The 27,784-nt window shown below is 39.6% G+C and overlaps 1 long non-coding RNA gene across 1 annotated transcript in view; it reads right to left on the bottom strand.

Moving 5' to 3' along the window:
• LOC308346417 overlaps positions 1-27,784 on the bottom strand; it is a 157,349-nt gene that overhangs the window by 77,559 nt on the left and 52,006 nt on the right. The gene's annotated exons all lie outside the window — the stretch shown is intronic.

The following is a 27,784-nucleotide window of genomic DNA, read 5'->3' as shown; positions in this document are numbered from 1 at the left end:
AAAAAAGGAAATTTCATGGTTTAGAATAAATTCTATTGAATAGAAGGTGATAATTATATCAGACATACAACTAAATATTCTAAACAGCAGTAATGTTTATTTTGACCCAAGTATTGTTTGCCTAAGGTCAGGCATTATTATTATTATTATTATATATATTTTTTGCATTACAAAATCTACTTCCTAATGTAATGATGTGGTCTGTTTATTTGACAATTTATTTATTTTTTGATTACTAAATAATATGTGGGAAAATTTGAGAACTGTAAAGAAGTACCTGAAAGGCACATCTGCGTGGGGTTTGTGAAAATAAGTATGGAGAGAAAGCATTTTCAGTAAGAGCACTTTGCGAGTATTTTACCAGTATTTCCAAATAAGAAAGAAAATACAATGCTTTTCTTTGGTCAGGCAATCAATTTATACCAGAACAGGTCCCTTCACCTTTGCCTTTGGATTCCCTATCATATCAAGCTCAGTGGACTCAGGGATCCACAGGGGTATTGTTTTCACACTTCTTGATTTTCCACTGGGCTGGCCAATTCAAAGCAAACACTATGCCCACTCCCAGGCGTACTCGTGGTTGGCCTGGCACACATGCCCAGCTGTTCTGACCCTGTAGCCTGCTCTTGGCAGTGGAGATAACTTGGTCCAGCATACTGCGAAACTTGCTTGTGGTGAGGGCCATTTCTGGGCCACTCACCTTCACTTCTACACAGGGACAAAGACAGTGGTCAATCATTTCTGGAGCTTCAATACTCACTCCACTTCCCCTTTCTCTACTTCTCATTTCTGGATTAAGGCTAGTTACAGCTCATGCTTCTGCTGTTTCAAATCACTCTAAGATAACCCAAGAAGGTCTGACTTGTGAATGTGAAATATGAATTTGACCTTCTCTTACTTCTCTTACTGCCTAAATCAATGGAGGGCTTCCTGCAGATAAAAGTTTGGCTCAGAAAATTCTTCAAAGTTAAGACTCAGAAAGGACCACATCGCCTCCATTGGACTATATACATCCGACATTTTTATTCTAGAAAAGACATCATGAACTCGTCGCTATTTTACCAATGGCTTCTTCTTAATTTATGGCAAGTTCGTGCTTCTCAGCCCAGCAGGGCACGGTGTCCAGAGACTTGGATTTGTTAGCTTGCCTAGACTAGAAATTCAGGAACTTCAAGACATTAAACTTATTTCTAGTATAACTAAGTATTCATGTGTCAGCAAAGGCTATTCTTTTTTTTTCCTTTATTGAAAAAAACCTGCAAATCTTTATCGAACTTTGAAGTTGACATAAAAGAAGTACTCGATATGATTTTTGCCCTGGAATTGCTTATAATGAGGTTGGACTATAAGACCTGCACATGTGGAATAATTAGAAACAATGAGAGAAAGGACAGAGTTTATTTAGTGTGAACCATGAAGTACAGACCATCCAGCTGTAGGATGTCAGAGTTGGGGATAGCTTTAGGAAAGAAGTGATTCAAGTAGATTAAAGGATGCATATGATTTATATAAAAAGATGGGTGGTCTTTCTCCCTGTTTTATTCAGAAAATGAATGCATTAGTTTATACAATTTAATGCCACCCTCTGAGTATCTTTGCAGGGGTCTAGAAACCTCAAACTGGTCACCAGTGGGCCAAAGAACTTTTTATCTATCACTTGCAGTGTTTTGAAAGATATTTGAATTAGTTGCCAACATTAGCAAGTTGAATGATTTTACATTAAAATGTGTAGATTTATATTTTTCTCTTAAAGAACATTGGACAGATTGTTAAAACCTGGCATGTATTTCTGCATGGTAACAATGAAGCAGATCTGAGTAAAACACATCCCCATTTGATAGGACACTAACTACCCGGTCTCTACTGCCCGAACAAACCCTATTACTTCTCTCGCCCACCATGCTTTGCTCACCTATGTGGCCTCTGTGGGCATTTGAGCTTGTGAGCCCCGCTGTACCTTACCAGGGCCTCCTGCACAGGGGAGGTGCGACCAGTGTTCCACTATGACCAACTCAGTCAAGGTAAGGGATCCTGTCCTCTCAGCCTCACTTCTGCAGGGTAAAGCAACTTGCACATGGAAGGACACTTGATAAAATATTGTTCTCAATCTACAGAGGAAAATATCATGGACAACACATGTGACACGTTGAAAGTCCAATTCTGCCAGTACTTGGGTGATCACGAGTCCAAACGCAATTCTAGAGTGCAGGTTACCAGGCTGGGTTTATGTACAAGGGACAGATGTTCCATTAACTCCTTCAGTTCATTTCATGTAGGGAGATCCATGCAAAGCACAAATTTAATGTATGAAAATTTGGAATGAGATAGCAGATGAGTTGACCTTGATTATTCTTTCAGAAAATGTACCTATTTAACAAAGAATTTTATTTAGACGGAGTTGTTCTTGTATATTTGAAAGACAGTCAAGTTTACCTGTAAGGTAGGCCTGTGTGTCCTGAAGCGGGGCAATCTGTGTGACTATTTACTGTGCACAATCAATTTCTTATTGTATGCTCTGAGGAAACATACAGAGCATCCAACGGTTGGGCAACACGAGCAGAATGTATTAGGTTTAGAATGAGTTTCACATTTGTATTGGAACAGTCATTCATTTGTTCACTTGGTCATCCCAAACATGTTCATTTGTTCAGCCCAGCCCAGTGGGCTTTGTCTTGGCTCTTCCATTAATTGGCTCTGTGACCTTGTCCATGTCAATTCATCTCTCTCCTGGTTTGGGTTCCTCAGATGAGGGAGTCATATTAAGTTATCTCTGAGGTACCTAAAGATGAAACATGCCTCAGAAGAAGGAAACAAGTTCTCAGAGAAAGGTCCCTCGAATAAAGGGAGACAATCTGTTTTGACTTAGGATTGGGCTGCGATCCTTTGCATGTAGATATCTCCGTCCAGCCTGGTCAGTGCGCAGGCCAGGTGTGGGGCTCATACCCAGTTTGGAGCCACTAGCAAAGACCGCACTGGTGTTTCATATCTAGCTTCCCCTTTGATTGGCCCTACAGTCCAATGGGAGATTCCTGGGATTTCTGGTTGTTAAATACTTAATCACTGATGCTTATGATCCCTTAAGAAGTCTTTGTTCCCTTTTAGTTCTGCCTCTTCTTGCTGACTAAGAGGATGGGGGTCCATCCTCCTTCTTTGAGGCCACTGGGAGTGAAGAGGGGCCAACTTGCAATACCTCTTAAGATGGAAAAGTTGTAGAAAACATTACCTGAAGCAGTTGAGTTGCTCACTATTTTAAGAAAAAGGAAAGGAAATTCTGTGCTTTTTCCTTTTTTTTTTCTTTTCAAATTTCACCTTGTCTTAGCAAGGAGGGAGATTCTACTGTAAAACAGTGTTGGGGAAAGGCAGCATGAAAGGACAGGGTGTCTTTATGGAATTGGAGTCTAGGGGCAGAGGCAACTGACTATAACTGTATCAGTCTTCTATTTAGAGCAGCCCCTAGAAGACCCCGGGAGGCTGTTGGCAGTGCTACCCCCCTCGGCCTCATGGGGCTTTTCCTTTACACATTAAAAAAAAAGCAAAAGATACTTATTGTAGAATAATTATGATGTCTTCAAAATATAAGTAAATCCTCCAGATTTCTACCACTGTGAGAATTATACAGTTAACATTTTGATGTATATACTTCCAGCAAATATAAACATATATATTATGTAGAGTTAAAAAATGGGATATTATCACAAATATTCATACAAGTATATATGTATGAACATATGCATGTGTACATATTACATATACAAATATATTGTATACATACTCTATACATATTTATACCACATACATTCACTGTACACACACTTTTTTTAAATAGAGGGAGAAAAGAGAGTAAGAGAGAGAGAGAGGAGGAACAGAAGGAGAGGGAGAGGGAGAATCTTAAATAGATTCTATACCGATGTAAGGAGCCCAACATGGGACTTGATCCCATGACCCTGAGATCATGAGCTGAGCGGAAACCAAGAGTCTGATGTTTAACCGACTGAGCCACCCAGGTGCCCCATACACACACATATTATTTTGTAAACTTCTTACTTCACTTAATATGTTACAAAATTTTTTCTACTCCAGTAAATATAGAATTTCAGATAATTGGTAGTGAATGTATTATTCCCCATTGTACTGGGATATTATAATTTATTTAACCAATACTCTATACTTGGGCATTTAGACTTTTTTCTTTCCCTATTCCTAATGCAGTTGGTAGAAAAGATTTTTTTTTAAAGCTTCTAGAAGAATTCCATAAGGCAGAAGAGGCACAGATGGATTGTCCTCCATGTTGAAAAAGCAGCGATTCTGACATTCTGGGGACAGGAGAGAAGAAGGAGTACTGGGGAGGATCTGAGTTTCTGAGGGCCTGAAACCAGCCAGGAATCTGCATGTTAGAGGAAAATAGATTCTTAAGAAATCCCCAAGGACTTTTAAAACCAGGGTAATCTATTGTTATCCAATACTGACCATCTATTGGGCCACGTTGTGACAACTTTCTCCTGTGACAAATTGCTTTTTCTGAGAGACTTTGGGAGGGAAGTTACAATAAGTAACAGGCTATGTTACACATTTGAGTTGGCAAAGGGCAAAATGACACACAGCTGTAGGATAAACTACGTAAGTGTAGTAAAGAATATCACGCTATTCAGGAAATAGAATAAGAAGTGCACAGTAGAGATGTTATGCCTCTGAGAATCCTTGGCGGTGGGACATACTGAGCTTCCCTCTCCAGGGGGAAGATGGCCTGAGTCACTTTATGCTGAAGTTAGAAGGACTTCATGAACTTCGAGTATTTGGATATGCCCAGGCAGCTAGCACAACAGTGAAATGAAAATCTTTACATGTTTATTGGCTAAATTCCAATTTATGGTGAATTCTGAATTTCCAAATTAGAAGTAAAACTTTATGTACTTTTTTATATCCTTCTCCCTGATAGCCTTTCCCTCAGCCATTTTCTCTTCTTTTTGTTTGCTCCTTTCTTTTCTCTGAACTAAATAAAATACCTTTGCATTAGGTGATCCGTTTATACTTCAAAAGTTACAAAAGGATATGGAGAACAGGCTGAATCACACCTACGTAAGCCTACCTTGGTCTTCATTAGAGTCAATGAATGTTATCTGGTTGTATATTCTTCCAGATGTTCTAAGCACACACAGCACAAATGAATAAGAGCCCCTCCCTTTTTGTTTCCACAAATGGCTGCTTACTCTATGAAGAGTTTCTGGCCTGCTCTCCTCATTTAATATACCTCAGCATTTGTTACATGTTCCTACCCATAGAGCTGTAGCCAGCAACTGTAGCCAGTCCAAGTGAATACACATAACTTATCTAGCCACTCCTTTTTTGATGGGCATTAAGATTGTTTTTTCCCCCCAAAAACAATTCTCTAGCAGTATTGGACATATGTTTTTCCATTATGTGTGGGTACATCTATCTATCTGATAAAGTTGTAGGAATGGAGTCTATGAATCACATTGTATGTTTTTCAAATACTGATAGATATGAGAGTATCCCTTTCCTTATATGGTGATCAAAATACTGTGATTGGTTTTTAAATCTTTGCCCATCTGATAACTGAAAATTTCTATCCCATCTTAATTTGCATTTTCATATTATAAGTGAAATATAGCATTTTTGAAGACCTTTAATTCCTATTCATATGTTCATTTTTACATTATATTATTGGTTTCTTTCCTTTTTATTCATAGGAGTTCTCTACATATTATAGAAATTAGTTCTTTTCTATATAATGTACAGTAAACATTTCACCTTCATTGGCTCTTAACATTGCATGCTGTATTTCACTTAAATGTATTTCACTTAATAAGTGAAATAAGTGTATTTCACTTAAATAGAAAATTTTGTTTTTGAGTAGTTGAATTTACTGACTTTTTCTTTTATGCCTTCTTTTTATTGTTCGTAGTTTTTTGGAGGGGAGTGTCATTATTTTTTCCTTCAAGAATTAAAAAATAACAACAACTCTATTCATATTTTCTTCCAGTACTTTTACAGTTGCATTTTTTACATTTAAGTCTTTGGATCCATCTGGAACTTATTTTGGTATACTCCTCTTCTCCTCAGATTTCCCTTCTCATCTTTTAGGTTTAGGCAAGTTGCCAAGCAGTTGTGATGGCCTGTGCACAGCCCCTTCCTTTCTGGCACACTTCTTCACTGAGAGACACAAGCAGAGAGTGAGCTGCTCCGAGGCTTGGCTGAAAGGTGGAGTGGGGCATGGAGATTAGAGGAAAGTGCGACTGGGAATGGGACAGTCACAGGAGTTTTTATGCACCTCGTCCTGGAAGATTCAACAGGTTCTGGTTTAAAGTCTGGGAATGAAATTCCTGGGTGTATTCTTCAAGCCTTACTGCTTAAACCATTTTCTCTATGAATTTCTCCACAGAGGACAGAAAATGTGGAAATGAGATGGGATTAAAGAGAAAACAGTTTGGACATAAAGAAGAACTTATTGACAGAGAAGCCTACAATATGTTGGAAAGCCATGTGTCTTGAAAGATACAGTTGAACACTTGTCCTGGAATAGGAGCCCTTGAAACTCTTTATCTTATGGTTTTCCCAGCTTTCCCATCAGAAAACAGACAATTTTAATAAAGAGGTATCATGTGCATTAATATCTGTAAGCCTAACACGATTAATAAAAAAAGTTGCAGAGGGTACCTGGGTGGCTCAGTTGGTTAAGCATCTGACTTTGGCTCAGGTCATGATCTCAGGGTCCTGGGATCCAAACCTGAGTCAGGCTCCATGCTCGGTGGGGAACTTGTTCGAGATTCTCTCTTTCCTTCTCCCTCTGCCCATCCCTCCACTTGTGCTTTCTCTCTCACACATAAATCAGTAAAAAATAACATCAAAAGAGGTTGCAGAAATATAGACTAGCATTATCACAGATGTATTTTTGATAATTTTTGTAGCACATTTTAGAGTAAGAGTATTTCCTGTCCATCTTGAGAGTTGAGGAAATTTGGTAGACAGAGATGTAGACGAGCCCTGTCTCAGTACCACGTTGTACTGCTCTTGGGCAAGTTACTCAAATCTCACGTAAGAGACGTGATGATAAAATCAATTAGACAATAGTAGAAAATATCCAAACCAAGAACCAGTGGCTAACATAGAGAATTTTAACCTTCTGTATCATAACCCTCAGAAAGACATACGTTTTACACTTTGATCTAGAATGACACTTTCATATACACACAAGACTGAAATTAAAGTTACATGAAACAGTATTCATCTTTACTTCATGCATTCTGGGTTTTTGTTTGCTTTTTAAGCAGGCTCCACATCCACTGCGGGGCTCGAACTCACTACACTGGGATTAAGACCTCAGCTGAGATCAAGAGTCAGATGTTCAACCAACTAAGCCATCCAGGACCTCTATTCTGGTATTTTCTATTTGATTCTATTCGGTTCCATTACATCCCATCCCATTCTGTTTCTTTTAAAAATAGGTGGTCAAAACACACTAAAGGGATGTGTCAACACTTTGACCCTCAGTTTGAAGAAAACTAGGCTAAAGGAAAATGAACATTCACCTGCCCTGACACATAAATTTAGGTAACGAATCATCATACATTTAAAAAAAGTTCCCTTGTAATTCATGTAAATGAAGCTAATAGATAACTGTATGATATATAAATATCATATATTTTCAACTATGTTTTAAAAGAACACAATGTGTTTGGGAACATTTTATCTGTAGAATCCAAATAGTTCTCTAGAACAAATTAAAACTCAGAACGTAGGTAAAATTTAAAGTCCCATATGACTGCTTCATAGCAACAGCTGTTATAACTTAGGAGTGGGTGATTTTCTGACCAACTGGACTACAGATAAATTCAACCAATTAGAACTCAACTATGCTTCCATTGTTTGAGGAGTACATATAGCTGCTTAGTGATACTGGTGACCAAAACTCATGAATCCTTAGCAATAACTTGGATAACTTGAAAACAGATTTTTTCCCCCTGGCTATTATCTATAATGTTGCCTTCTTAGGGAAGGGCTTTTCTTTTTTTTCTTTTTTTTTTTTTTTTAAGATTTTATTTATTTATTTGACAGACAGAGATCACAAGTAGGCAGAGAGGCAGGCAGAGAGAGAGGGGGAAAGCAGGCTCCCTGCTCAGCAGAGAGCCCGATGCGGGGCTCGATCCCAGGACCCTGGGATCATGACCTGAGCCGAAGGCAGAGGCTTTAACCCACTGAGCCACCCAGGTGCCCCATCCCCCTGGCTATTATCTAAACATAAGCTAAGAGTTTGTTCATTTAAAAAACAAAACAAGGTCTATCATAAAAGAGAAAGTAACATAGGAAAATTGGTCATGTCAGACATAATAATAAAATACACCTTACTCCAGAGTTGCTGCGCTCCCTCATCCTCTCTCTCTCCTTTTCCTCCCTCTTCATTGTTAACAGAGGAGGTTGTGCTGGGTCCTTGGGGTCTCTCCCTCCCATGGCATGCTCTGGTTCTTGGTGATTTGTTACAACAAAGGGCGACCACCACTATCACCCCTCATCCAAACTGTATTTCTGAAGACTGAAAAAAGAAGGGTTGTTTCTTTCAAAATATTTAAAACTTAGACCCCAAAACCCCTTGGAGCAGGAAGCCTACCATCCATCCTGGAACCAGTAGGCTAATCCGGTATTGTTCCAGGAGCATCTTGAAATTGACTAGGGCTCAACTACAGCTGCCCCTCAGTGGATTATAGTGGTAACTGGCAAGTTCACACCAAGTGTAGCAACTTCCAGTGAAGAAGTCATAATCAGTTTGGGAAAAATATATCATTTGACCATTTCATTTCCATTGTTCTGAAAGTTGCTAGACTTGTCCTGCTAGGCATTAGTGTCAAGAACTTTCATCTTCCTTGGCTCCACCTTCTCCCTGTGCATGTAGAGCAGAACAAAGGGAGGAGGCCCCACAGCGGTGTCATCCAAGGAGCCAAACAGAGGTCTAGGTTTTGAATGAATAATTAGTTTTGAATTCTCAAAGCTTTTCCAAGGAAGTTTGTACTCATGGCTTATTGACTTTACAAATAGAAACAAATCCAGGCTGGTAGCACAGGATAGGAACAGGTCTACAATGATTCCTGCAATGAAAGATAACTTCCCTGTGTTTTTTATTCTCTACAAACACATATGTAAGGGGCATATGCACATATTTTTTCCTGTATTTTTAATTTAGAGAACATCTCACATGCTGATAAAACTGTTTCTATAAGTGACATGGGTACTTGATTTTAGCAAATACAGACTTCTACATGTAAGTAAAGTCACTGTAACTAGTAGGTGAGCTGCTTATTTAAACATCTGCTTTCCCTTATGCTTGGAAGAAGGCTGTTGCCCTGAGGCCTTTCAAAAAGGCCATTGACCTCTCTTTCTAAGGCTGTTGTTCTAACTCTTCAGAGGAAGGTTGTTAATTATAACCTCTAAGCCACCTATTATTCTGAGCTACTGCAGTCCATAATCTCTCTGACAAAGTTGTTCTTGGTTGGATCTTTCTGGAACCACAGAGCTCTGTGCTCAAAATGGAGGCCTCTGAATCTCCTTGGGTCCCCACAGGTTGCTCCATTTTACCTCCTCTCTTCTCAAAGGGGCAATTTCTTTTTCATCTCAACATTTAAAAGCCATCAGAGAGAGATTTTTATCTAGAACAAGGTTTTACAGTTTTCTTTCCAGATTCATTATTATAGAGAGGAAAGTGAGGATCTGAGACAAACTGAAATCCTGTAGTGAGCACCTCGCAGATCAAAGACACGAACAGGAATACATTTTCTTTCGCTCCCATGAGTAGACTATCCAGGCTTAGGAATTTATTTATTAATTTTAAAAGATTTTATTTATTTATTTGTCAGGGGGAGAGAGAGAGAGAGGGAGCACATAAAGGGGGAGAGGCAGGCAGAGGGAAAAGCAGGCTCCCTGCTGAGTAAGGAGCCCGATTCGGGGCTCAATCCCAGGACCCTGGGATCATGACCTGAGCCGAAGGCAGACACTTAACTGACTGAGACACTCTGGCATCCCAGCCTTAGGAACCTAAATGCTTCAAAATCATGACAAATATGAGTATAGAACAAAAGGAAACTCTATAAAATGGAATGTAAAACTTGAATACAACCAAAGTCAGCCTGTAGAGAAATTAGGATCTTTCCTTGGGGCATGGAGGGACATGAAGTAAGTAGTATAAATCATCACAAGAGTTATAATAAATGCAGTCAGCACATAGCTGCATTTCCAAGAATTTTTCCATGATAAAAAATTTAAACATTGGTTATAAAAGAATGGTTTTCAAGATGTAAAAGAGGTTAGTACCTAGAAAGTTTATAACTTATAATTCTAGGTTATTTATCTTGTAGGAATTCTGCAGATAGACTTATTTTCAAATATCTCTAAATGTGCAGTTAAAAAACCTTACTATTAGTGAAGAAACCTGGACTTTCCAAGCTCAGTTATATCAAGCATTTCCAACAGCCCTCGGTATTGTCACAGACCTCCTCGTATACTTTATCTTCATCTTATACCTATCATTACTGAGATACACATTTAATCAAAGTTATTATAACAACCCCTCTAGTTTTTTTTTCTTTTTTTTTTTTAAGATTTTATTTATTTATTTGACAGACAGAGATCACAAGTAGGCAGAGAGGCAGGCAGAGAGAGAGCAGGAAGCAGGCTCCCTGCTGAGCAGAGAGTCCCATGCGGGGCTCGATCCCAGGATCCTGGGATCATGACCTGAGCCGAAGGCAGAGGCTTTAACCCACTGAGCCACCCAGGCTCTAGTTTTTTTCTACTATGTTTTTTTCTACTATGGCTCTAATTCTTGTTAGTTATGACTTATATGAATGAAGTGACTTTGACTTTGAAACATATTTAAAGCACACATAAATATTTTTTGACACATGGAGAAGTGGGATTTTTTTACTCCTCTCCTTGAGTGTGGGCTGTAAGCAATATTCTATTACTATGGAAATGACACTGTAAACTGCTAGGTCAGCAAAGGCCATGCAGCCTCCTCTTGGTTTTCATGGGATACTCACTCCTGGAGGACTTAGCCACTTTGTATGAAGTCGGCTATGCTGAGACCGTCATGTTGGGGTTCGTGGGGGACCTACTTGGCACTTCGGCTAGTCGCGTTATGAGCTCCCAGCCTGTAATCAACATGAACCACTAGACAGGTCTGAAAGAACCCTTAGAATCAATCATTTCAGCCTCCAGTCATCAAGTCACCCCCAACTGTTGGCTCTCCCTGGCTGAGCGCCTTGACCTTATGTGAAGAGAAAGGCTTCTCTGAATTCCTGACACAGAGAATCCAAGGGCGTCATAAATGATGGTTTTATACCACTAAATTTGGGGGCAGTTTGTTATGCAGCAACAATAACTACAATAATCCATAATCACTATAACACAAATTGTATTTAGTTAATCTATGTTTAACTCCATTCAGGTTATAAAATCTTATAAAATCTTATGCTGGAAGAAAGCCTTTACTGATTCAAATCTTCTTGATGATATGCCTTCCCAGCCCATTATGATTTAGCCATTGCACAGAAATTGCACTTGGGTTCGAGTGTGGGTGGAGGGAGGGAGGAAGGGAGGGGAGGGAGAGGATGACCTGGATGTTCTTTAATAAGAAGTAAAAGGGAGAAGCTTTATCTAGGCTAACTCTTCAGGGGTCATGCACAATCACCATGCATGACTGATTTGTGCTCCTAGTTATTCTGAACTATTTTGGCACCAGGATTTTCATGAAATTGTGACTCCAGTGTGCATATACCTGGGCCAGCTTGAAGATCTCCGAGTGCTATGAAGCCTGAACAATGCTTCTGCCCTCTTCCATTATCTGATGAATGGCATCATGTATGACTCCTGGACAAAGATAAATTTGTTTACCTGGGTGAGACCTAACTCTCATCTCCTGACCTACTTCCATTAGTCCCCAGATCTAGGCAATTACTGGTTAATATTTACATTCTGAACAAGAAAGTAACATATTCATTTTTAGATCATGGAACCAGTGGATCTAGGGATGGGGTAGGATAGAGATGTGGAGGTGAGTGATGGATATTTACTTCACACTGATCTATACTCCTCAGACTCATTTTTCAACTCATCTTGAAGGAGCAATTTATGCTAGACTTGGGCCCTGGAAGGCTGATAAAACAAGCCAAAGTGAGACTCTTTGATTTGGGCCAAATTCTACAGACTAAGAAAATAAAGTGAATTGTTATGCTGGAAATACAGTTTTATAAAATGATTTAACACCAGGATCTTTCTACGAGATCAGATTTCCTGGGAAAGCTGAACTAATACATTATTAATTTTTTTCCCAGTTGGGATAAGGTTACAAAAGAATCTATAATGATTTTTTTCCTTTTTCTTTTGAATGAATCATGATACTAAAAAGCCCAATTAAAATAGCCTGAAAGGATCATAGGCATCATTCAGAAGATGTTGATCTTCATTTTCACTGAATAAAGTTGGCATATCCATTAACATGGAAACCTCTCCTCCCAGGAATGAGTCCTCTTCAGTTCAAGACTATTTTTCTGAAACTCATCAGGTCAATGTTAGGTTGAAGTCATTAAAAAACCACCCAAGCCTATCGTCAAATACAACACAATCTTTCCTTACAAGTCTACTGCTGTTTGCCCACAGCTCTGTTACTTAAATGCATGATTCACAGCTTCAGACTCTGTTTCTACAAAAGACACTTGTTTGCTTCTACTTTCTAAGCACAGGTGGTTTACAACACATCCCTAATCCTGGGCCATAGCAGGTTCTAGTACAAAGCATTTCCCTTCTACTGTTGAAAGGACTTTAAAATTGAATTATTTGCTTTCACTCAATTTCATATCCTAGCACTTAATGATTAAACATGCCTTTTCTGTAATAGGGTTAGGGTTAGAGGCCACAAGAAGAAGACCATATTGATAGTCTGGGAAAATAATGTTGTCATATATAGAAAAGAATCAAAGTCTCAGTAACCTCTTTCCTCTGTAGTCACACATGGCTCGCTAGAGTCATCTGAATCTGCTGAGGCACCCCTGGAAGGCAGCTGGCACAAATGGCTCTTGCAGAAGCACTTCATTTGCAAAGAGTTATCTAGATTCAGAGGGCAAATATTCTGTATTCAGAATTAAGCTCAATTTTAATCCCAAACTGTGACACTTACAATTGGAATAGCAAGTTGCTAACCCATAGTCTTATGACAGTGGGGAAAGGAACTTAAGAATATGATCTTCATAGATGTCAACAGCTCAAGATAAATTTCATTCAATAAACTCTGTTTTTAAAGTACAAACATCAGATGACTTTTCCCCTAATAACAAGGTGATAGATTGGACTTTATTCAGGAGGGACCAGGAGTAAATTTGGAGTTTAGAGAAATTTGAGCAGGATATGGAAAGGACCTTATTCTAGGACTCTGGATGCCTAAAGAAAAGAGAGATCACTGTAAAGGGGTGGGATTCATTAGGGATCACCTGCCCACTTGGCCATTACACAAAACCCATTGGGGTTGAAAACTTTTCCCAAGCTTCTTTTGACATGCTAATGTCAGCCTAGATGAATATTACTACATTACTACATTATTACATTTATGACTATGTTCAGCCTAGATGAATATTATTACATTTACCATTCAATTCTTGTAGTTTGCTATATAAATTCATAGGACAATGATATGAAAGCTTTTAAGACTTTATCAGACAGTTGGGGTGCATGGGTGGCTCAGTTGGTTAAGCCACTGACTTCAGCTCAGGTTGTGATCCTGGAGTCCCGGGTTCGAGTCCCACATTGGGCTCCCAGTTCTGCGGGGAGTCTGCTTCTCCCTCTGACCTTCTCCCCTCTCATGCTCCCTCTCACTTTCTCTCTCTTAAATAAATAAATAGATAGATAGATAAAGAGTTTATCAGAGAATATTCAAGTAAGTACAGAATTAAACTTAGTTTTATGTTGGGTTATGCTCATTTCATTGAATAGGTGAATGCTTTCTCACACCTAGATTGTGATATAGAAAACAATGATGCAAAATGTAGATCAACACATACCTATTCTATGTCAATAAATGTATTGTAGCCTCCTAGTGTCTCCTACTGTAATTGAAGATGCAAAAGGATTCTAAAACATAGTCCTAGTGATGAGCTTCAAAATATGAAGATAAGAGACTAACAAGTAACATAAAGGGGAGAGAACAAAAAATAATGAATTACTATTGACCACGTAAAGATTCTAGAAGCCTGAAAATGGCTATATAAGTCATTCGGTTCTTTCTATCTATAAACATAAACTCACACCTTTAAAAATTCCAGAGGGGGTCGCCTGGGTGGCTAAGTGAGTTTAGCCTCTGCCTTTGCTCAGGACATGATCTCAGGGTCCTGGGATAGAGCCCCATGCTGGGCTCTTTGCTCAGCTGGGAGCCTGTTTCCCCCCTCTCTCTGCCTGCTTGTAATCTCTCTCTCTCTGTCAAATAAACAAATAAAATCTTAAAAAAAAAATTCCAGAGGGGTGCCTGGGTGGCTTAGTCAATTAGGAGTCTGCCTCTTTATTTCAGCTCAGGTCATGATTTCAGGGTCATGATCTCATGGTCGTGAGCTCGAGCCCTATGTTGGGCTCCATGCTGGATGTGGAGCCTGCTTACAATTTTCTCTTTCCCCCTCTCTTTGCCCCTCTCCCCCCACGCTCTCTTTCTCTCTAAAAAAAGGGAAAGAAAAGAAGAAAAGAAAAGAAAGGAAAGAAATTAAAAAAAAAAAAAAAACTTCCAGAAAATTTGTTTCATCAGTCTGTGTAGCTCATTTATACATGCAGGCTCAGGGAAGCGGTTGAGCAGATGCAGGAATCAAACGTGCAGAAGGAAAATGGATAACTTACTTCTTTTTTGTTAGAGAAAGGTTCATGAAGGGGATAGAAAACATTCAAAAGAAGGTACTTGAGGGTACTGAAACTTGAGGATCTGGAGAGCAGAAAATTCAAGATAAAGTGGATAAGGAAAATGGCTGAAATGGGTAAAGAAAGCACAGAGGTCTGAGGGAAGCTGGTGGAGGACAACTGTGAAGAATGCCAGAGGGGAGACCAGCATGGTGGGGGAAACTCCGGTGTGCCTGAGAGTCAATCACCAGGGGAGCTGGTTTTTTCTAAAAAAAAAAAAAAAAAAAAGGAAAGAAAGAAAGAAAAGAAGGAGGGAAGGAGGGAAGGAAGGAAGGAAGAAAGAAAGGAAGGAAGGAAAAGAAAAGCAAGTACTTAGACTCCCACTACCAAATGATTCTGAATGGTTTGTTCAGGATGAGGGCCGAGAAATCCACAAAATAACATGTAGATGAGTGTTTCCGACACAGTTAGTCCGAGGACGACACTGAGAGACATTCAGAAAAGATGACTGGTGAAGTCTTGCAGAGGAAGTCAAAAATCATGACCTTTACACAGAAGGGCGGGGCAGGGAGAAACAAATGATATTTTCCTAGCAAACTTACAGATCTTTCTTTCCTGAGAGAGAGTTGGCACATTCTCTGGGATGAGAGATACCAAACTAAGTGAAGTACGGCTTGCCACACTGTGTTTACACACAACTTTCTCTCACCTAGCAACTTCATTTATCTCAAACACACTCAAGCTAAGAAATGGGGGAAAAAATGCTTCAGATTGGACAAAAGTGACTTAAATCCATACACGGTTCTCATAAAATAACTCCTCAGGGACTTACTTCAAGCCTATTTATTCTTGTTCTGGAAATGTCTAAAAGGCTGGCTCTTGGGTTTCTTAGCTCATAGCAGTTAAAATCATAAAATTAGGCAAGGAGAGGTGTAGAAGGGGGTCAGGAGGTGGGGGACAGATGCTAGAGGTACAAACACAGGCAGCAGCAAGAAGTGATAGCTGATAGTGAAGACATCCTGACAGTAAAGAATATGAAAAGCAGACAAAAGAACTCATTTAGAGGAGGTGCAAAGTGCAAATTTTCCTCAAGTGATCAACAACACCTACGAGCTACTGTGTTCCTCTTACGTTAGAGCACCCAACATTCATTTTTTAAAAGATTTATTTATTCGAGAGAGAGGGAGCATGAGTGGAGGGGGGGAGGGGCAGAGGGAGAAGCAGGCTCCCTGATGAGCAGGAAGCCCAATGTGGGGCTCAATCCCAGGACCCCAAGATGATGACCTGAGCCAAAGGCAGACGCTTAACCTACTGAGCTCCCCAGGTGCCCTAGCAACCAATGTTCATAATGGTGATCTCCAAGTTAAAAAAAAAAATAAAATGGCTAAATTATGTTTAGTATATTTTGTTGAAAAAGGCATAGAGAAGGGTGCCTGGGTGGCTCAGTGGGTTAAGCCTCTGCCTTCAGCTCAGGTCATGATCTCAGGGTCCTGGGATCGAGTCCCATATTGGGCTCTCTGCGCAGTGGGGAGCCTGCTTCCCCTCTCTCTCTGCCTACTTGTGATCTCTCTCTCTGTCAAGTAAATAAATAAAAATCTTTTTTAAAAAAAAGAAAAAGACATGGAGTTATGACATTTTTGAAGAGTTTCTATTTGAAATGGCTACAGTTTCAGCTCTTGAGAGAGTCAGCTTTATTATATTATATACAGTCCATATTATAACATTCAGCTACATTATATTATATACAGTTCATATTATATATTCTGTTATTCATTAACACCTTATATTAGTATGGTATTTTTATCACAATTAAGATATTGATACATTTTTATTAACTAAAGTCCATACTTTATTCAGATTTCTTTAGATTTTATTCATTTGCTCCATTATTACTTTACTTTAGTACCATGCAAAGTGCCAGGAGGAAATAACATGGTCCCTCAAAAAGCAAAATGCAAGAGTCTGGAAATGCAAGCATCTCAGTTAAGAAGAAAGGTCTGAGATTTGGGAGGATTTGGGAGGGCTTATGTAGAACGTTCTACTGAAGTCACTTGAGTACAGTCCAGAGAGGGAAAGAGGGCAGCTCAGGGTGGAGCCAGGTGACAGCCTCACTTGCCAGGGATAGAGAAGACATTGCTAGGTTATATGAAAGACGCGCTTCAATCCTCATACAACTAGGATGGACTATGAATTGGGAAATTTGGACATAATTATAGACTAAATCTTCTTCGAAATCGAAGTTTTATATAATGTCCCTCCTCACTCCCTTGCCCATCAAGGACGTGGTCTAAATGCGTAAATAGGATTGGAAATAAGAGCTGCTGGGAAGACAAAGTTGACTGAGTCTCCGTGTGATGAAGCAATTAAACAAATGTCACCAGAGAGCAAGTTTCAGCACCGCAGGTTTGACTCTGATCATTGAGGCTCTCGCCTGGTCATCATGTCCAATTCTGCAAAGTAAACTGGTGCTATGAAGTGTTTTGACACTTTGAAGCAAAAGAAATACCTTCTAACTACTTGGAGATTGATACCAAAAATAAAGCACATGAAAAGACAAAATGTATAGTGCATTAATACACCAATCCGTTACGCTGAGCAAACAAAAGTTTTCTAAATTTTACCGTGGGTGTTCGGGGGCAGAAGGAAGTGGTAATCAAGACGGTGTGTTCTGCGTTTGCTGTGATGGCCCGTCAAGCCTTCTGCTAAGTCATAGCAGCAACAGGGTTAAACTTAAATTCATTCACCAAACGTATGGAGCACCAACTTTAAGGAAGGCCCTTTGGTAGTTATGGGGGAGACAGGACAGTAAATGATACTTAGCCCTGCCTTTGAAGGAGCTTACAAGCACTTGAGGCACCAACAAATGACTACATCGGAAGGCAGGGAGTGATTACAGAGTGCCTTTGCATATCTCCCGTTCCAGCCTTCGAACAAATCACCCAGAGAGCTTTGGATCTTACATGGGATGTAAACTGAAACCAACATGTAATTAACAGTGATTTCAACAGCTTTATCTTTTCTTTAATACATCGCTACTATTTATCAGTTGACTTTTTAGCCAGGAGCAGATGGCATCAGTATCTAAGTAAAGCTAGAATTTATGAGGGCTTGGAATCAATTGGTCTCAAAGGCAGTTTCTATATGGTCCAGGTGTAAAAATCAAAGGCATGTGATTTATATATATATAAGATATATACTTCTATAAAATATATCTTTATAATTATGTTAATATGCTTATATTTATATATTTATTTTATGTAATGAATAAATCACATAATAAAGATAATAATAATTATATACTAAAACAAATATTTATATTTATTTATATAGATCTGAATATAAATATATGTGCTTATATGTATAAATACTTCCTGGCACATAGTAGACAATCATTATTTATTTGTTGAATAATAACAGAACATAAAATCTGGATTAAATTTGCTATGAACTACCTGAGTTGTCTACTTATATGCATTACTTGCTATTATTTGAAACTGTTAAATTTATCACAGTAGTTAGATAGACATAGTCAGTAGAACTCTCCCTTGGAGATGAAATTCTCTCCAACATGTATCTGAAGATCACACGTTTAGCTAGAAAGTCAAGGGAATACACTTTTGCCAAATGACAGCCATCAGGTAGCCCGTAGGTGAAATGATGCCTAAGCTTTCACATCACTGCCCTTTTAAGCAAGAAAGCTGCTTGAGAAAAAAAAATGCGTTAGCTAAATGGTCCACGTAATGCGAACAATTAGCGTTTCTTAGTGCAGGCCTGGGTGCTATTTTAAATAAATATTTTAGACTAGTTTTAGATTTACAGCTAAACTGGTAAAACAGTACACATAGTTCTACATACCCCATGCCCAGTTTCCCCTATTATTAACACCTTACATCAGTATGGTATATTTATCACAATTAAGATATTGATACATTTTTATTAACTAAAGTCCATACTTTATTCAGATTTCTTTAGGTTTTCCCTTTTACATTTGTTTGTTTGTTTGTTTTTACCTAATGTTCTTTTTCTGCTCCAGGATTCCATCCTGGATACCACATTACATTTATCTCCTTAGGCTCTTCTTGGTTGGGACAGTTTCTCAAACTCTCCTTATTTTTTTTTCTAAAGATTTTATTTATTTATTTGACAGACAGAGATCACAAGTAGGCAGAGAGGCAGGCAGAGAGACAGGGAAGCAGGCTTCCTGTTGAGCAGAGAGTCCGATACGGGGCTCAATCCCAGGACCCTGAGATCATGACCTGAGCCGAAGGCAGAGGCCTTAACCCACTGAGCCACCCAGGTGCCCCTCTCCTTATTTTTAATCACCTTGGCAGTCATTTTGTAGAATCTTCTTTATTGGGTTTGTCTGACATTTTCCTTATGATTAGACTGTGGTTATGGGTTTTTGCAAAGAACACCACAGATGTGGTATCATTTTCATCACATCATATCAAGGATATGTAGTATCAACATGATTTCATTCTTGATGTTGATCTTGATCACCTGGTCCAGGTAGTGTTTGCAAGGTTTCTCCACTATAAAGTTACACTTTCTCTTCTTTTCATACTGTACTCTTTGGGAAGAATTTACTGCACAGCCCCATTTAAGGCATGGGGAGCTATGTTCCACCGTCTTGAGGCCAGAGTTTCTACATAAACTGTATGGAATGTTTTAGCATGGGACGTTTGTTTGTTTGTTTGTTTCTTTCTTTTTTTTTAAGATTTTATTTATGTATTTAACAGACAGAGATCACAAGTAGGCAGAGAAGCAGGCAGAGAGAGAGGGAAGCAGGCTCCCAGCTGAGCAGAGAGCCCAATGCGGGGCTTGGTCCCAGGACCCCAGGAACATGACCCAAGCTGAAGGCAGAGGCTTTAACCCACTGAGCCACCCAGGTGCCCCGGGACATTTTTTTCTTATCCCTATTTATTTATTCAATCATTTGTTTATATCGTATGGATTTATGGATATTAATTTTGGGTTATAATCCAAACACAATTTCATTTTGTTGCTCAAATGTTTCCAGCTTTGGTCATTGGGAGCTCTTTTCAAATGGCTCCTTTATTCCTTTGACATACCCTACTGGTTATAAGTTTCTGTTTTAGTTAGCACTTTTTTACTGGCTTTACAAGATGCTTCAGGTTCATCTTATATATTTTTGTCCTGTCCTAAAATCATCCATTTCTCGAAGGATCCCTGGTTCCTTTTATTGAAGAATGGTCTTAGAAACCAAAATCTGAGCACTAGCTGTACTTGCTGTTAATGAAGTTTTAGGGTGATATTTTGATGTTTGGGTGGAAGCTTGCCCTCATCTTCCTTGGGGTCCTTGTAGTCCCGCTTCTCCCTTCCCACTGTCTAGACTCACAGTCTGGTTAACCTCATCCCATTTCTTCTCTTAGCTATTCCTTATCAGCAACTCCTTCAGGGTTAAAGCAGCATTAGAAAGAGTCACCAGGAAAACGATATCCTTCACAGATTTTTGTGTCTCTTAGAACTAGTTAGTAGGCATCCACAACGAAAATCTAATCCATTCTTCTACCATTAGTCAGGTATTTCTGTTCTGATTATTTTGGCTATAGCATCAGGTATCCACCACTTAGGGAAAGTGACCTTTCCTCACTAACAGAAAACTTAGCCCAAATAGCTAAAACAATACCGAAATTGTTAGCAAGTTCAGTGATCCAACAACGTCAACCAAGACCTTCTGAACTTTCTGCCATGTTACCTTAGTCCTTGTTCTTAGACTAGATACTCTCATGACCACCAGATGCTTGATGCAGGTGTAGGTATCATATCTAGATACACAGAGAATCTACTTCTTGCCTTTGTAGTATGGCAGAAAAAAAAACTGTCTGTAAGCCCACAACAGACATTTTCTTATGTCTCACAGGCCCAAACTGGGTCATATCTTCACCTCTAGATCAATCATTGGTAAATAACGTGGGATTATCATATTGGTTTAGACCAAATGGAGTATATCTTTGAGGTTTCCTGAGGGATAGATAACCTAAATAAAAATCCAGATTCTATCAGCAGAGAAGGGGAAGATGACTACCGGGTAACTCACCAAAAATGTGTGGTAGAAGAGCTAAAGCATTATTACATTCCCTGAAAATCCAGATTAAGTTGGATTTCCTTGTGGGTGTATACACACACATAAATAATACACACACACATAGACACACACATACTTTCAGAATCATTATACATCTTCATAGCATGTCTTAACCAGGAGTCATTGAAAGCAGAGCCTGAAAAAGGCTTACTTGAAGGTAATATATTTGGGGATTGATCTCAGGAAACAGAAGTGAGGGACTAGGGTAATGAAATAGGGAAGGAGAAAAGCCGATAAAAAGATATACTATTGATTTGGCCACTACTGATGCTTGAAACTGCTGGAATATTTTAAAGAGCCTTATGAAAAACATCTCAAAACTGCCTATCCATGGGATAAAAGGAGGAGGCCATTAATTTATTATCTTTAGTCTCCCATTGATGAAAGTTGGCCTCATTAGCGTTAACCCCCTCCAGGCTGGATAATTGTGAGTTCTGAGTAGGTTCCCACACTTTGGCATCAGAAAAGCCCCAGGACAAGAAGCAAGAAGTAGCTATGGGCTAAGGACAGACACTGTCAAATTATACCTCTGTGAGGCTAGCCAAAGGCTGTCTGGAACCTGTTGCCACAGTGGTGGTTGGATAAGAGGTAGGGCTGAGAGGGTGTGAAAAAGAGGAACAAAAGGAGTATCTGATGCATAGCATTTATCCTGATTATAATTATCCACCATTTGTAGGAGTAGTTAATATAAGTCTCCCCTGCCCCAGGCTGCAAGCTCTGTAAGAACAGGAATTGTGTGTGTCTGGATTACTTCTATCCCTGTGTCCTAGCACAGTGCCTGGCACACTGTAGGCATTCACTGAAACTATAGGAAGCAAATGGACAGATGGATGGATGTCACAAAATGAAGAGAAAGGTAAGCCAATTGCCAGACCCATCATTTCAAAAACAAAGTGTCCAATAACAAACTCAAAATCAGCTCAGCCTCCCCAGGTATGGGACCAAATCCTCTAGGACTCCCTAAGTTCCTGAACCCTTTGAGGCATTCGGTTAGGAACAGGCTAGGTCAGAAGAAATACACTACCTAGTGCTTGGTTTGGAGAATACCTAAGGGGAGGTGTCCCTTCCTGCTGCATTCCTGAGTGTAACTGATGTGGTTCTGGAGGACCTACAGGAGTTCTCATTTAGATGTAGTTTCTATGGAATAACCCTTGGATATCTGGAAGTCAGTGCCTGAGGTTTTCTCAGTCCTCCTGGATCAGTTTAGTACAGACCAGGCCCCACCAATGGGCCATGCATCTATGGTGCATAAAGTGGCCACCTGATCTGACTTGAATCTTAAGTCAGAACAGTCTCGGAGAGTACTTGCCAATTCAGGACAGAGAGCAGAATCAGGTGTACTCCATGGCTCACAAGTGGCCACTCCACTGAGTAACACTACTTGGGGTGCCTCTTTCTTGTGTCTCTCTTCTTATACTGGTGGACTTATTGCCCTTTGTCTATTGAAATTATATGAAAAATTTTCAGGGTAGGACCTTGTCAACCTCCATGTTTCAATCAACCCTAATACTTATGGAAGCTGAATAATAAAGATGACTAACTATTCAATACCTTCATAAAACATTTTAACCACAAAAGAAAATGTTCCAACTTCTTTCCCATGTTGATCAGGCAACACACAATCCCCTGCTTTTATCTTGGTGTAACCCAGTATGAGAACCTGTCTGATTAAGGCCATGTCTCCATCTTGCAGAGTTAAGGGCATTTATAGGAAAGAATATATTTTAACATCCATTGTGCAAATGCTATTAAGACTATTACCCTGAAATGACATTTCCCATCACTTGGCTGGGATTTGTCTGTTTTTGACAGATCTGCTTCCCTTTTAAAATGCTATATAGACTTGTAACTTCAGTAGACCTCCAAGAGCAAATAAATCTGAGGGTTTTTATAATTTAGTCCCAGGAATATTTTTAGAAATGAGAAGAGCTTATTTGCAATGTGTTAGGACCTCTCTCTCTCTGACTGACTTGCCAATTCACTGAGTCAGGTCAAAAATTTTGGCAGCCTCCTCTACTTGGACTGACATCACCTATGGTAATTGACCAGCAAAACTGACATCTCTGGACTCCTTCCATTCACTTAGGATCTCCTGCAGGAGCCACTGAGAACCTAGGTCTGGTTTACAAGAATGACATGTTGTGCCCCTTGATGATGGCAGGTACAGCCAGTCCTTTAAAGCAGTCACACCTGGCATTCAAGTATCTGTAGGCTTTCAGGCAATCTAACAGCTCACCTGCCTAAGCCAGAGGCTTGAAGTTCTCAGACAGGAACTGTATGACTTGTATATGTTAGTGTTATTGTCATACACTAATAATAAAAATAAAAATTAATAATAATGGGGCACCTGGGTGACTCAGTTGGCTAAGTGTCTGACTCTTGATTTCGGTCAAGTCATGATCTCAGAGTCATAGGAGAGGGTCCCGTGTTGGGCTCCATGCTCAGCAGGGGTGGGGGGTGTCTGCTTGAGATTTTCTCTCTCCCTTTCCCTCTGCACCCACCTCAAATAAATAAATAAATAAATTGTACAAATGAAATAATGAAGTAATGAAAATGATAAACAAATAACCCAACTAACAATGGGCAGAAGACCCACAGGTGGTCAACAGACACATGAAAAAGATGCTCAACAGCACTCAAGATCAGGGAAATGCAAATCAAAAGTACAATAAAATGCCACTTCACACTTGTCAGAATGGCTAAAATCAAAAACACAAGAAATAATAAGTGTTGACAAGGATATAGAGGAAAGGGATGCACTGTTGGTAGGAATGCAAAACAATATGGAAGTTCTTCAAAAAATTAAAGACAGAATGTCCCTATGATCCAGTAATTGCATTACTGGGTATTTACCCCCAAATACAAAAACACTAACTCAGAGGGATACATGCACCCCTCTGTTTACTGCAGCATCGTTTACAATATTCAAACTATAGAAGCAGCCCAATGTCCGCCGATAGATGAATGAATAAAGAAGATGTGGTGCATATACACAATGGAGTATTATTCAGCCATAAAAAAGAATGAAATCCTGCCATTTACAACAACAGGGATAGAGCTACAGAATATTATGCTAAGCGAAACAAATTAGAGAAAGACAAATACCATGTGATGTCACTCATATGTGGGACTTAAGAAACAAAACAAATGAACAAAGGAAAATAAAAGAGAGAGATTGAGAGACAAGCCAAGAAACAGACTCTTATCTACAGAGAACAAACTAATGGTCACCAGAGGGGATGTAGGGGCAGTGCATGGACGAAATAGGTGATGGGGATTAACGAGTACACTTATCATGATGAAAATAAAATAAAATAAGACAATAAACAACAATAACAATAATAAAGAGGGCAAGAGAAACCTTTCGGAGGTGCTGGCTATGCTGATGTCCTGGACTGCAGTGATGGCTCCACAGGTGCAGAGTTATCTCCAAACTCACTATTTCATACATTAAGTGTGTGCAGCTTTTTCTATGTCAACCATCCCTCTATAAAGTGGTTTAAAAAATAAATGTAAATTAAATGAGTTGTCATTACTTTAGAATTAGGAATTTCCCATAAAAATTCACATATTTGGCTTCATTGGGAAAATCTGACACCCCTGGGCCTGATATGGGCACACAAATGGGGCTCGGTAGTGGCTGCCCTTGGGAAAGGAGTGGGCACTCCAGTGTGCAGACTGTCTACAGGAGGTGTCGATCAGCATCCCGTTCAGTCTACTTCTTCTGAAAAATTCCTACTCAGTCCCTGTTGGCAGGGGATCCAGGTGGCACTTGTCACCAGTAACTGCCCAATCCCTAAAAATATTCCACTACTTATAGCCCCCAGGTTTCAAAGACAAACGTGTCTAGATTTACAGTGCTGAATCCACCCAAACTGGATAGCAATTCTAAATCTGTGTGCAGTCCTGGGGTGATAAGTTATGGCAAAGGGGAGTCCACACAGTAAAGACCCACCTTTACTGGTGGTCATCTTAGTAAAGAATGGCTTTTTCTCTCACGTACACGTTGCATGAAAGCTCATCAACAAATTTACCTCCATAAAAGGAAATCCAACATAGAAAATTCAGAATTTATGCAGAAAATAAATTAGTATATGTTCACTCATTTATTACATACACACACACACACACAGAGCACCACTGTGGGCTTAGCAATATTCCAGGCACTGATCTGTTTAAACTATGACTTATATTCAATAGCATGAGAGATAATCAAATGAAGAAAAGTGGATCATAAATTCATAAGTATATTAGGATTGTGTCTCTGCCTGTGTGGTTTCTGATAGTCTCTATAAAGTTAGTGACAGAGGAAGCAAATATTTACACATATACTTAAGATGTATTAGCATACATTTCCATGATATATGTTAATATCCTTTATAGTATATGGATTTACTGGAGAATTTATTTATATAAAATAGATTAATTTGTATATTATAAGCTCATTTATATAAAGATTTTGAAGCCTAATGATTATCTGTATTTAAACAAATTTTTCTCTTCTACAATGAACCTAAATATGCCTTCAAGTCATTTTAAAAGATTATTTATAAAGATTATCTCTGCTTCAAAAAGGCAAAAGGACTGAAGTTTAAAGAAGTATCCTAAGAACACAATCTGGGTCTGCTATTTGTCTCTAGGTCAGTTACCTGCGGCAAATGGGACAAGTCTTTTACTTGGAGTAGGAAGGGCAGGGATTTAGATACAGATGCTGGGATAAGCCAAAGATGTAGTAGGGGTCAGGGATGGGCAGAAAATACTCCAGGTGTTGAAAAAAGTATACCTTGTAGATAAAACATGATTTCAGACCATTTCAGTGGGGACAAATGGAAGTTATTCCAATAGCACACTTGAATCCAAGGGGATCTAGCACAGAGGAATGGGCTGTGGCAAATACTCTGAGTGGCACCAGGGACCAGCCAAGTGGGAGGGAATTCGAAGCATTCATTTTGCATGGCCTGTGCGCCAAGTACTAAAGGATGCAATATTATTATGCATCACAGGGAGGAAACTGAGGCTCAGAGAGGGAAAGGAAACCAGTATTTTGTTGAACACGGCACTGTACCATCCCGGACATGATGAAAACTGCCCCAGGTCACACAAGTAGTGAGCAGGAGAGATGAAATTCAAATCGAGCTTTTCTGAGTTCATGGCCAGGGCTCATAACACTCGCTTCGACCACTCTGCTTCTACCTATACATCCTGAAGCCTCTTCCCAGGAATCCACTCAAACTGGGAGTCATGGAGTGTCTCTGAAGCTGCTCTTTGATGAGGCAGGTGCTGGCACAGCCTCTCAGAACCCCTTCCCGAGAGCAGCATCGACACACAGGCACAGGTGCCATTTTTATCCGTGTCAGAGAAGCAGGAACTACCCACTATTATAAGATACTGGCTGGCTCTGATTGCCAACCATTTATTGGATGAAAAGATGAACCAATAATAGGAGGACATCAGCACTTCTTTCAAAGGAAATGGTATCGGTGAACAGGTGAATTTAAGATGAGAAAGGGAAGGCACACATTCCTTGCTAAATGAATACCTCTGTGTTTATCATGTAGCTCTCATTATTAGCAGGCGTGGCAGGAGCACCATTCTGGGGATGGTCAGGCCAGTGAACATGTTCTGGCTGCAGGAGAGTTAATGTTTAAGGCATGTTTCCTGTCTCTAAAAGGTTTATATTCTAGCTGTGGAAATATAGCACAGCTAGAAAAAAGGTACATGGCAACAAAGGGCCCTGATGGAGAGTGTCAAATGAGCTCAGGGAAGGGAACATGCTCTTTGTTGGGAAATACCCTTCCATGTCCCAAATCTGGCTCCCTAGGCTGATGGAGGCCTAGAACTGTCCAACCAATTCCTAAATAAGCCTTTATTGGCCTGACGTGTTATACTATATGGTGATGATGTCATTAAGCAAGCCTTTCTTGATTAAGTAATAACAAAAACCAAATTCTGCTTTGACTTCAGTATTTTATATTCGCTTTTTCTTTCAAGTTTTTTGGAGGGAAGGGTACCATGCTCTTTACCCATCCACGCATCCATTCACCCATCCATCCATTCATCTACCTATCCATCCATTCATCTATACATCCACCCATCCACCCATCCTTCTACAAACCCATCCCTTCATCCATCTGTCCATCTCCAATATATCAGACAGTGAGCTACATGAAGGGACTCTAAGACCTGGGAAGCAGTAACCCTGCCTTCAGCACATGCTCTCCCAAGGAACAACACTGCACCGACTTCTTTCCGAGTCTGCTTAGCAATCATATCTGGAATATGAATGCCTCCTAGAAAGAATGATAAGCTCTTTCAGTGGATTAGCTATCACAGGCACACATTACATCTGGTTCTCAAATGTTAATATGAATACAAATCATCTGGGGGCCATGTCAAATGCAGATTCTGACTTAGGTCTGGGATGGCCAGATTCTACAAATCTAATTAGCTCCAAGGAAATGCTCCAGGTCCTCGGACTACATTTTGATAGGCTAGATTTGATAGTACATTACGATGACCTTGAGGTCTGGACTTAGTAACACCAGAGTCCCTCTTCATAAATAGGAGGATAAATAGACCAGTATCGAATCCAATTCTTTCCTGCTTCAGGGAAACATCTTTATAGAAGGGCTTCAGGCTTTCACTGAGATCTCCCTTCTCTTTCCCCACACGTCCCCTTCCAAAAATTAAGAGTGTAGCCCAGTTACTTCTATTTCCAAAGAGCGTCTTCTATTCTCTCAATGGCAAGCTGTGGCTTCAGAAATCCACTGAGCATTAGAAGCACTTGAGAATAAGGAGAGGGGA

Source organism: Martes martes (genome assembly GCF_963455335.1).
Source record: "Martes martes genome assembly, chromosome: 7".
NCBI classification, from domain to species: domain Eukaryota; kingdom Metazoa; phylum Chordata; class Mammalia; order Carnivora; family Mustelidae; genus Martes; species Martes martes.
This window is presented reverse-complemented; position numbering and strand designations above follow the sequence as displayed.